This window comes from Pteropus medius, unplaced genomic scaffold, assembly GCF_902729225.1.
Source record: "Pteropus medius unplaced genomic scaffold, Ma_sr-lr_union100, whole genome shotgun sequence".
Taxonomy (NCBI): domain Eukaryota; kingdom Metazoa; phylum Chordata; class Mammalia; order Chiroptera; family Pteropodidae; genus Pteropus; species Pteropus medius.
In genome coordinates, this window is record NW_024346771.1 from 6922192 (window position 1) to 6934090 (window position 11899).

Sequence of the window (11899 nt, forward strand, 5' to 3'; positions counted from 1 at the left end):
ATTATAGAAGAAAGATTAGAGAACTTGAAGGCCTACCAATAGAAACTATTCAAGAGGACACAAAGAGAATAAAAGAATAAAAAATGAATAGAACATTTGCAAGCAGTGGGACGAATTTAAGCAGACTAATTTAGATATAATTGGATTTCCAGAATAACTAGGGGGAATGAAGATAAACAGAAAAAATGTATTAAAAAATACAGAAAAAAGATTTTTACATTTTATGAAAACTATAAACCCTCATATCAAAGAGGCTCAATTAAACCCAAGCACAAGACAAATTAGGAAAAAGAAAAAGAAAAAAGAGTGCAGCTAGTTATTTAAATTATTAGGTAGTTAGTCAGACATTTCTTTCATTGTGCAACTACTTGGACAAGTGAACAAAAGATTAGGGGCTCAGCCTAGAGACTGTCCAAAGAACACCCTAACGATAGTTAGAGAATCCCTTCTGCATCCCCAGAGACAAAGGACAGGAGGGTCATAGTCTTAGCTGACCTAATCCCGCTACTGACGCCTGCACAGGAGGTGTTACCCTAAACAGTCCACAATTTAAGCTTTATGCCTGGAATTTCAAAATTCTAATTACAACAGACTGAATTCTGGGTAAACACATGTGCACTTGGCAAAGTGTTATATAGCAGCCAAGTGTTAATCAAAATGACCTCACTTGCCTATCACCAAAGAATATAATATAAGGTAGACCACTCCCCCACCTTCTCCCACCCACACCCCCACCCGCCTCTGTTTCAGCTCTCTACCTTCCTTGGCTATAACCTGTGCCCCCATCCTAGGGGTATGTATCCTTATTTCCATGTTGTTAGCCTGTTTTAGGCTTGACTCATCTTCTACCTCATAACATGCTAATGCGCTTTTAGTAAACAAATATTTCTCATATTTGCTGAGTTGAAATTCATTCCTTCATCAGTGATAAGGACCTAGAGATGTGTGTTACCGGAACTCTGATCACAATGGTAACAAAATTATTGAAAGAAAATTTAAAACAATATAGTAAAACATCTGTCAGCTTAGAATTTTATATCTATTGATCATATTTTCAAAAAACAAGTTGAAATACTGTTTTTTCAGACACAAAGGTATAAATAAATTATCGCCAGCATACCCCCATTATAAGAAAAGTTAAGTAAAGCACTTCAAGAAGAAAAAAATATTATCAATAGCAGGTTATGGAGTATTAAATCTCATCTGAGGTAAAATAGGTAGTTCCCTGTTCTCCCACAGATTAATAGAGGTTTTTTGTTTTGTTTTGTTTTTGTTTTTTGTTTATTCAAGCAATAGAAGGTAGTTATCCTTTATAGAGTAATCATCTATGACAGAAGATTTCATCGGAAACCTGGTGCTTCATGGATTAAGAAGGAAAAACTCTTTCAACCTTCAGGTAAAGAGAGAGAAACAGATCATAGTTACAAATCTTTCTGTGTTTCCGTATTTAACTCTGACGGAGCATTCTGGGGATGTTCTGTGAAGGACATTGAAAGGGTTGAGTACTAAGCAATGCAACCTGGGATCCAAAGGGTAGGGAATCCTTTTGGAGCTTTCCTAATATGTGAAATTTTCTTTCCATAATGATTAGGCTGACCAAGTGGAAATCTGGAGGCTTCCATTATCAGTTTTAGGCTAGTTTTCTTTAGTGAACATGATATAGACAAAATATAAGTAGCCACAATCTTGTAAGTCTTCAGTGTTATCCCGCTTGAACTAGAGAAACACACGTATGATCTTTGTTTTTAGATAATTCTATAGAAGAGAAGAGCTTGAAGAAGATACATAAAATTTTCTGATAATACCATTTGTGCATTTTCAATTGAAATGTTCACTGAGTTACTTGTAAAGGTACATGAGGTTGTGATAAATAATACAAAGTTTACCTTAGTAACATTTAGTAAAATTAGTGTCATCTCAACCACAATATTGTCATCAATATAATCCACAAATCTTAATTCAAATATTCTTAGTTTAATTTATACTTATTTTGTATGTGTATTTGGTGCTACACAATTTTATTACATGTATAAGTTTTGTATCCAATCAAGATGTTGTAAAATACGATTACCACAAGGATCTCTTCTTTTGTGCTTTTATAACTAACCTGACTCCCTTCCCATCTCTTTCCCTAACACCCCCCAATGATAACCTGTCCTTTATTTCTAAAATGCTGCCATTTCAAAAGTGGAATTATACATTACATAAACTTTCAGAATTAATTACCATTTTTAATTCAGTATAATTCTCTGAAAATTAATTAACCAGGTTTTATTTTTTTAATTTCTCTATTGATATCTTATTTTTATTTTTATTTATTTCTATTATTTGGATTTTTATTTTCTTCTGCTTAGTTTGAATTTAATTTTTTTCTTACTTTTCTAGTTTCCTAAGTGGAAGTTTTGATGACTAATTTTGGATCTTTCTTCTTTTTTAATGCATGTACTTAATACTATACATTTCCTTCTAAGTTCTGCTTTTGCCTCATTCCACAAATTTTAATATGTCATTTTCATTTTTATTTACTTTCATTCTATATGTGTGTTTTGATCTGAAGTGAGTCTCTTGTAGGCAGCGTATGTAAGAGTCTTGTTTCCTTATCCATTCAGCCACTCTATATCTTTTTTATAGGAACATTTAATCCATTTACATTGGAAGTAATTGTTGTTAGGTATGTAGTCATTGCAATTTTATTATTCATATTTTTAAAATCTTTTTTTTCCCTTCTTCTTAAAGAAGTCCCTCTAACATTTCTTGTAATATTGGTTTGGTGGTGATGAACTCTTTTAGCTTTTTCTTGTCTGAGAAGTTCTTTATTTAATCCTTGATTCTAAAAGATATTGCTTTGCTGGGTTGAGTAATATTGATTGTACGTCCTTGCTTTTTATCACTTTGAATATTCTGTGCCAGTACCTTCTTGGCCTACAAAATGTCTGTTGAGAAATCAGCTGACAGTCTTATGGGAGTTCACTTATAGGTAACTAATTGCTTTTCTTTTGATGGTTTTAAGATCCTTTGTTTTGAACACTTAGCATTTTAATTATGATGTGTATTGGTGTGGATCTCTTTGGGTCATCTTGTTTGGACCTCTCTGTGCTGCATAGACTAGTTTGTCTATTTCCTTCACCAGGTTAGGAAACTTTTAGTCATTATTTCTTCAAACCAGTTTTCAATTATTTGCTTTCTCTCTTCTCCTTCTGATATCCCTATAATGCAAACATTGGTACACTTGATGTTGTCCCAGAGGCCCTCTAACTATCCTCAGATTTTTGGATTTTTTTTTCCTCATTGATGTTTTGATTGTTTCTGCTACCTTATCTTCTAAATTGCTGATGCTAATCTCTGCTTCATCTAATCTACTGTCGATTCCTTCTACTGTATTATTTATTTCAGTTATTATATTCTGTATTTCTGATGGTTATTTTTTCTTATTTATTTCCATTTTGATGTTTATATTTTTGTTGAAGTTCTCACTGAGATCACTGAGTATCTTTATAAACAGTGTTTTGAACTCTGTATCTGGTAGATTGCTTGTCTCCATTTTGTTTAGCACTTTTTCAGGAGCTTTGTTCTGTTCTTTCATTTGGGACATGTTTGTTTTTCTCCCCATTTTGGCTGCCTCTCTGTGTCTATTTCCATGTATTAGGTATGGTTTCTATGTCTCCTGGTTCTTATAGGGTGTCCTTATGCAGTATGTGTCCTATGGGGCCTAGTGGCATAGTCTCCCTCATCACCTGAAATAAATGCTACAGGTGTGTTCCTTGTGAGGATTGTATTTGTCCTCCTGCTATAATTGGGTCTTGGTTGCTGCTTGCACGTCAGCGGAAGTTGGGAGGATTGACCCTCAGGCTAATTGGTCGTGAGGACTACAATGGAGAAGGTTTTGTGCAAGAGCTGACTCTACAGAGTATAATTCACTTTAGCAAGGCTCTGGTACTTACCCAGTCTATGCTTTGAGTGTGTCATCTGTGAAGGTAGTGCTCTGGCAAGGTTCAAAGCTGCTAGCTGGGCATGCTCACCCCTGGGCCTTCTGAGAAGGGCCCGGCTGCAGGCCAAGTTTAGCTGCTGCTTGTGCCCTGCCCTGGACCACCTGGTATAAGCCACAAAGAAATCCACAGATGTCTTTCACCTGCTTTGGACTTGAAGGTGCCTGGGAGAGGCTAAACTGTAAACCAAGGCCTATTACTGCTATTGCTGGGCTTAGGGATGCTCAGCAAGAGGTCCAAGTCATGTTGAGGCTAGATACTTCTTGTTTGGCATTTGTGAACCTTTGAGAGATTTTAGGAAAGTCTGCAGCATGAGCCAAGACAGGCTGTTTGTATGAAAAAGCCACTAGAAGTGGTTTATGTGGGCTTACATGTTGGGTGAGGTAGGGTCACAGGGAATCAGCAGGGCTGGGGGAACTGTGTTAGCCTGGTTGATGAAGAGTCAGATACAGTGCCCACCTGCATCTGCACACCAGGAGGTGGAGGGCTCAGCAAGGGAACAATGGGTATTTATCCAAAGAAAACCAAAACAATAATTCATAAAGATCTATTCACCCTAATATTTATGCCAGCACAATTTACAATAGCCAAGATATGGAAGCAACCTAAATGCCTATCAACAGACAATTGGATAAAAAAGTTATGATCTATACATGCAGTGGGATATTGCTCAGCCATTAAAAAAATGAAATCTTACCATTTGCAATGACATGGATGAACCTAGAGGTTATTATCCTGAATAAAATAAGTCAGACAGAGAAAGATAAATACCATATGATTTCACTTATATGCAGAATCTAAGGAACAAAAAGAACAAACTAATCAAAAATTGATAAATATAGAGGACAGTTTGGTGATGGGCAGAGGGGATGGGAGGTTGGGGGGCTGGGAGAACGGGGTGAAGGGTTAAAGAAGTACAAATTAATAGTCAATAGATGGTCATGGGGAATGGGGAGCATGGCATAGAGAATGCAGTTATCAGTAATATACTGACTATGTGGAAAACCAGAAGAGAGAAGGAGCAATTAAGGGAATTATTTTATAAACTATAAAAATGTCTAATCAATGTACTGTATATTTGAAACTAATTTTAAAAAATTAAAAAATAAAAAATAAAAAAAAAAATCAAGGGAACAATGGCTTCTGCCAGCACTTCTGGGAGAAAGCTGCTCCTTCCAGTCTTTGTCCAGATGCTTGATAATTTAGTTACTCCTTGTATGTTCCTGGCACCTTTTGAGGTGCTACTCCAGTGCTGGATCTCAGAATGAGTGACTTTGTCAATGAGTAAGTTTGCGTGCAGGCCTTTTAAAATAAAACAACTGGGACTCCAGCAGGCTTTCATCTTAGTCACAGTCTCTGCTGCTTTTCACAGCCAGAGGTGTGGGGACTTTTCTTCCTCACACTGAAAGCCAGGTGTGGGGCTAGAGGCCCTCACTTCTTGTGGAGGGACCTCTGCAGCCAATATATCCCTCCCAAATTTTAACTACTACATGTGGGTATGGGGACCATCTTCTTTTGCATGTTCTCCCCTTCTATCAGTCTCTAGGTGGCTTCTTTTATTATCCTTAGTTATAGGACTTTTATTCAGCTAGACTTCTGGGGATTCTCAATGATGATTATTCTGTAGTTCAGTTGTAATTTTGATGTGGTCATGGGAGAAGGCAAGCACAGTGTTTACCTATTCTACCATCTTGATTGGCAATCCTGAAACATTTATTATTGATTCATCTCTGGGGGGATAAAATGAAAACTAAATCTTAATGCAGGAGAAGGAAAAAAAGAAAAGTCAAACATGAAGCCAATTGCAAATCAATAGAAGACTATTGTAATAAAGAAACAATCAGAAAATTAGATTAATTGCATTGTGCCAAGCAAGATAAGTTGCCAGGATCTTATTCCATATCTCATAGCTGTTCTCTTACCCTTCCTGCTCAACAGCTTTTTAGTTACTGTTCATGGCCAGCCATTGGCAGAATAAAATGATCTTTTGCATTTCTTATATTGTCTTTTCTTTCTATTTTGTACAATCTTGCACTGTCCATAATGCGGGTTTGTGAATTTACAGAACATATTTCACACAGATTTGAGGCAGTTTTTAGTAATTTTAACATTATTTATGGAAACTAATAATAAACATATGATATCAATGTATTAAGAAATTAAATGTCAAAAGCAAAAATCTAGGGTAATGTCATACTAATTTCTACGTAGAGAACAGTTTCATAAGTAAAATATAAAAAGTGCTAGCCATCAAAAAAGTTGAGAAATTTGAATATTCCAAAAATATAATTTCCAATCATCTTAAAGTACATAATCAAAATGAAAAGTTAAATTACAAATCTCTAGAAGAAATTGACAATCCAGATTACCAAAATATCATTAACATTAAGAGTATATTAGAAGTTCCAAAAATCAGTAAGATAAAAGTAAACAAGACAGGACAAAATGAACAATTTACAGAAGAAAATATAATTGTTTAATAAATTTGTAACAAGATATTAACCTCATTAATAACATGGAGAAAAATCATGACCATGGTATGCAATTATTTTACTAACCGTTCAATTGGCAAAAATTAAGACATCTTAAAATCTCAAATGTTGGAAAGGATGTGTATCATATTAGATCTTTTAATAATGGGAATATTTCTATCTATCTATCTATCTATCTATCTATCTATCATCTCTATCATCTTTCGAATCTAATATATATGTATTAGATTTTATATATGTATTAGATTTTAATTGTGATACAGAGACCATTCCTTGGTCTCTGTATCACAATTTAGCAATGTCTGCCCATCTGGCTTGGTGGATAATATCAAACTACTATTCTCTGCCACATGGCTAAGTCTTTCAAAGGGACTTTGTTGCTTGAAAACTTTTTAAATCTTATCTCTTTCCGATTTTTTATCTGGTAACATTTGAATTTTACAGCCAGTTGTAATTCTACATTTATCGACTCTTTTCTTTTTAATTTTTGCTCTTGAACTAGCCAGTTTTTAAATCCCATCTCTTATTTCTAATATCTTAGTAAATGCAGCCAGTTAAAATTAAATATCCAACTAAAAATCTGTTTTCCAAACACTTCTCCTAGGACCATAGACTCAGTAGGCACTTGCTCGTTTTCACAGGTATTACTGACAATAGCTACTTAGTTTTCTCTAACTTCATTACATGAGGTTTTATCTTTCCAGCCTCTGATATTGGTTTTCTTGACACTCTACCACCAAGAAACATAGTTAAGATATATTTTTTTTTATTGTGGAACTCCATTTAAGTTGACAATTTATATATTAGTTATAATAATTGTAGCTGCTATAGAATATATACCCTAGATATCGGTGACTTAATAAAATGGTAGTATATTTTTCACTAAAATAAAGTCCAAAATGACTGTTGTTGATAAGTGTTTAAGTTGTGATTCCGCTTTAAGTTGTGATTCAAGAAACCAGCCCTCTAACAACTTGTGACTCTGTTGTATTCAGCATATGACTTTCACATTTAGAAGAGAAGAGGAAAGAGCAGTAAGGGTTGCAAGTGGAGGTTTTTTGGTCCACTTGTGGAAGCAGCATGATCAATTCTGTTCCTATTAATTACATAAAACCCATGCACTTGGCACAATCAGTTGAAGAGGAAGCTGGGAAATAGTTGTGTGTCTAGGTCATAGAGGGAATATGTTTGATAAACAGCCAGCTAGTCACTGACATAATTTTTATTGTAGATTTATTTTAATTTTTCTCTCCTATTAGAAAATAAACTTTTTGGAACAGATCTATATCTTTTCATCTTTGTATCCCCACGACTATCACTATTAGAACATGAAAAACATTAAATAAGTGCTTAATCAATGATCTTTATTTTTTGCAACTATGATCACAGGACCAGAATTGTGGCAATGACTTTAAAATATGTTTGTGAGAAACTTATACAGACTAAAAATGTTATCATACACTATATGTAATTTTTCTGACCTACACAATGGAACAATTAAATGAGAAACATCTATAAATGGTGGGTTTTCATGTCTAAAACTTTTTTTATTTAAAATAAAATATAAATACAGAAAAACAGAGAGAAATTGTGTTTTTGGATGACCATAGGCAAATGCCCTTGTAGCTTCTACACAGATGAAGAAGTATGACAGCCTCCTGTCATGGCCCTCCAAGTGCCCCATTCAGATCATCAGTTTCTCCCCACAAATTAATCTCTGTCTGATATCTATAGTTATGACTTACTTATTTTTTTTTAGTTCTAATATCTGACTGCACATCTTTATTGTTTTCCTTTTTTGACTGCACATCTTTAGACACCATAATTTACTCTCGTCAATGTTTACTTAAATTGTACGTGTGTATTTAATCCATGAGTTCTCCGCTCATTTTTTTTTTTAAAATTTCCTTATAATGTATCTATTGAAGAACCCAGGTCATTTGATTTATAGAGTTGCTCACAGTCTGGGTTTTGCTGGTTGCATATTCATGGTGTGGTTCAACTGTTCTCTGTCTTTTGTATTTCCTGCACAACTATATCCAGATGCTTTAGCTGTTTCAGGTTCAATCCTATTGGCAAGACTATAATATGTGCATATCTTCTTATCAGGAGGTACACAATGTCTGACAGTCTCCTTTTTTGTGTGAAGTTAGCAAATGGTGATTCTCAGTACCTAGGTCCATTAATTTATCCAGGATTACAAACTGAATATATTCTCATTCTATCATTGTTTCCCATTTATTATAGAAACACTCTTATAAGGAGACACTTTTCTCTGTTTAGTTAGCCTGTGAAACAGGGAAAAAAAAATCAGAATACATGCTTGACTAGTTTTCAAGATAGTTAATTGGCTCCCTATCACCTTCTGAAAATGAATAATTATTTTTAGGTATTATTATGAACACATGGTTTTAAACATATTTAAAACAACTTTAATTCATTGCAATTATTATTTTATTTGGAACTCAAATTATTCCACCATTGGACAGTAGGAAACTGACAAATTTGGTCTGGGGTACTTTTGAAATGGCTTTAGCAGTCTTTGGCAGCTTTCTTCCTATATCTTACAACAAAAAGATAGTCTAGGCTTATCTTATACATAATTTTTCCTACACATTCATTTAGGTGAAACTTCTCTGTGTCCTGATTTATTTTAGTGAAATTGGTATCTTTTGGCACTAGGAATACTTATCTTTTTATATATGAGTTTTCTGTGAACAGAGCTATGACCAAGACACAGACACAGACACAGACACAGACACAGACACAGACACACACTTTAAGATAAAATGTCTCATAGTGATACCTGCCATGCAAATATAGGCCAACAAAATTTTTACTTCACTACTATATTGCATGTGTATTTTCTTTGTTTTATACCAAGAATTCTCATCCTCAAAGATATGGAGTATCATTACTCATTTGTGTTTTATACAATAATACAAACATACCAGCCTTAGAAAAAAAGATTATCGATACATAAATTACGGACTATAGGTATTTTTAAGTGTGCTCCTCCTACTTCTACTCTGTTTTTATATAGCTTCACTAAATCTACATTACCGTATCATATAGTGATTGTATCTGCTGCTGTCTTCCTTATAACCCGACTTAGTCTTAGTTCAATAGGTAATTATACAACTAATGCTCTCCAATTCATATATCAATATTTCTCTAGTTTGAGAAGTCTTATGTATCACATTCCTTGATACATTTCAGGAAGGACTCAGAAAAGAATATACCTGAGTTCTTGTTGATAACACTTTTTCTATGTCTTTTTAATTTATAATTTAATTTTTCAGATTCTAAAATATTGTCTCAGTTTCCTTCCTTGTTCATATTAAATATGTTACTCCATTTTATTTTTATAAATCAATGCTCTAAGACATTGATAATAATATTATCTCAGTTCTTTTACATTTTACTTGCTCTTTTCTTAGATCAGGGGTTGGTAAACTATGATCAAGAAGACAAATCTTACTTGCTTCCTGTTGTAGAATATATATAAGAACATTTTTTATAATATATTTTATATTTAAAATATATACTATATATTATTATATGTTTCATTTATTTATTTATTTGTTTATTTATTTATTTATTTTTTATGCCTACAGCATCTGGTCTTCCTAGGTGGTTGGTCTCCCATCCAAGTACTAACCAGACCTGACCCTGCTTAGCTTCCGAGATCAGAAGGAATAGGGCTTATTTAGGGTAGCAAGGCCATAGACTTATTATTTGCATTTTAAATGGTTAAATGTAATAGTTACACAAAAAAGCATGCCTATCCCTGCCTGAAAAATTTGTTTTTTTTCTATAGATTAGATTAATTTTAAAAAAATGTGTTTGATTTTACTGTTCTGTTTTAATTTGATCAGAAATAAGGTGTGCTCTTTTAATGAACAATTACAAAAATTGTAATTTTTGTAACAAAAACTATGTAATTTTTAATTTAAGATTCTTTTGAGGGTTAGGTTGTATTCTTTCTTTGTGTTTTCTTGCTTTGATTTTCTTCCTCATGGAAACTTGTAGCTCATTTGTTGGCTTTTATCACTACTTTAAATAATTGCTAGTTTTTCTGAAATCATGTTTATAACTTTATTTGTTTTGACTTTTAAATTTTATTTTTCACCTATTTATCTACTATATTTGTTAATTCTAGTGATTTGTTTAATTTTGTCTTCATAACAGAAACATTTTTCCTATTTTTTTCTAAGTTGTAGCATTATTTCTGTGATTGCCTAACTTTGACTTTGTTGTTTTTTATGTCATATGCATTTATTATTACTTTTATTTATTTTGAATAGTATAGTTTTGATCTGTTTTATTGACGTCATTTTGACACATTTCTCAGTAGAAGAAATTTTATTTTGCTCCTTATTGTCTTTTTGCATAAAGTAAATTCGTAGAGGATTTTCTTTAATTTCGTGTTCCTTATTTTTTATGATAAATAGTTCCCCTGAACTGTTTGAGTAAGGCTTGATTCAGGTAGCTTTTATAAATCCAGAGAGTTATTTTTTCTGTGTTATATTCACATAGTATTGAAAAATAGTTGATTTGAGGTATTTTTCTGAGATTTTTCTGGGTTTTTCTTATTCTCCATTTTTATCTAAAGTTTTTCTTTCTTTCTCCTTTATTTCGTATGTATTACTCTATTTTGATTCCATCCCAAGTGGTTTTTCCTCAATTAGGAGCCTTCAACCAGGGAGTCTGTGACTGAAATTTACAAGTGATCATAGGAACGAGATTCTTTTATCTCCTTCAGATGTTTCTATGTATCCTTTGCATTCACTCCTTTTGGAGTGTGTGCACCCTTTCTGCTTCAATTGATAGACTCAAATTATTTGCCATGCTTTCTAAAGAAAATCTATCCACTTTTTTGGTGTTTTCAGATCTATCATGTATGTGTTTCTTTCTTTTGTTTTCTCCTCATGAATACAACTCATGGAGCCACTGTGGAAATTAGTAGTTTATTCCCACTCGCATATATTTTATTTTTATGGAAGTATTTTTATTTAGCTTTATTGTAAATGCTTTCCATGGATATCGATTTAGGTATATACTTGTCACATTTGTTTCTATTGGGGATGTGGAGAAATTAAAAACCTATGTCATGCCACCACCATTATTATAGAATTTATATTAATATATATGTGAATGTACATAGTTGATACACATATATAGTAATGACACTGAACTTATGTGTCTATCTTCTAATATTTCTTCAAAATTATAATTTTGATATGTGTTTGAGATTATATGTATATAGAGTAGTTAAAAGACAAATTATATATTTTTTCTTAATCATATATTTGTTTATTCTTTTTAGCTGCAGTATATTATTGTGTGACCTGAGTAAAATATATAAAATATATTTCTATTGTCGTTTACTTACTCCCTTTGTTCTTTCGAAATTAAAAT

The 11899-nt window shown here is 33.0% G+C and overlaps 1 pseudogene; it reads right to left on the reverse strand.

Moving 5' to 3' along the window:
* Nucleotides 1-10086: 10086 nt before the first annotated feature.
* LOC120613903 (uncharacterized) lies at nucleotides 10087-10209 on the reverse strand (annotated as a pseudogene).
* Between the last annotated feature and the right edge of the window lie 1690 nt (nucleotides 10210-11899).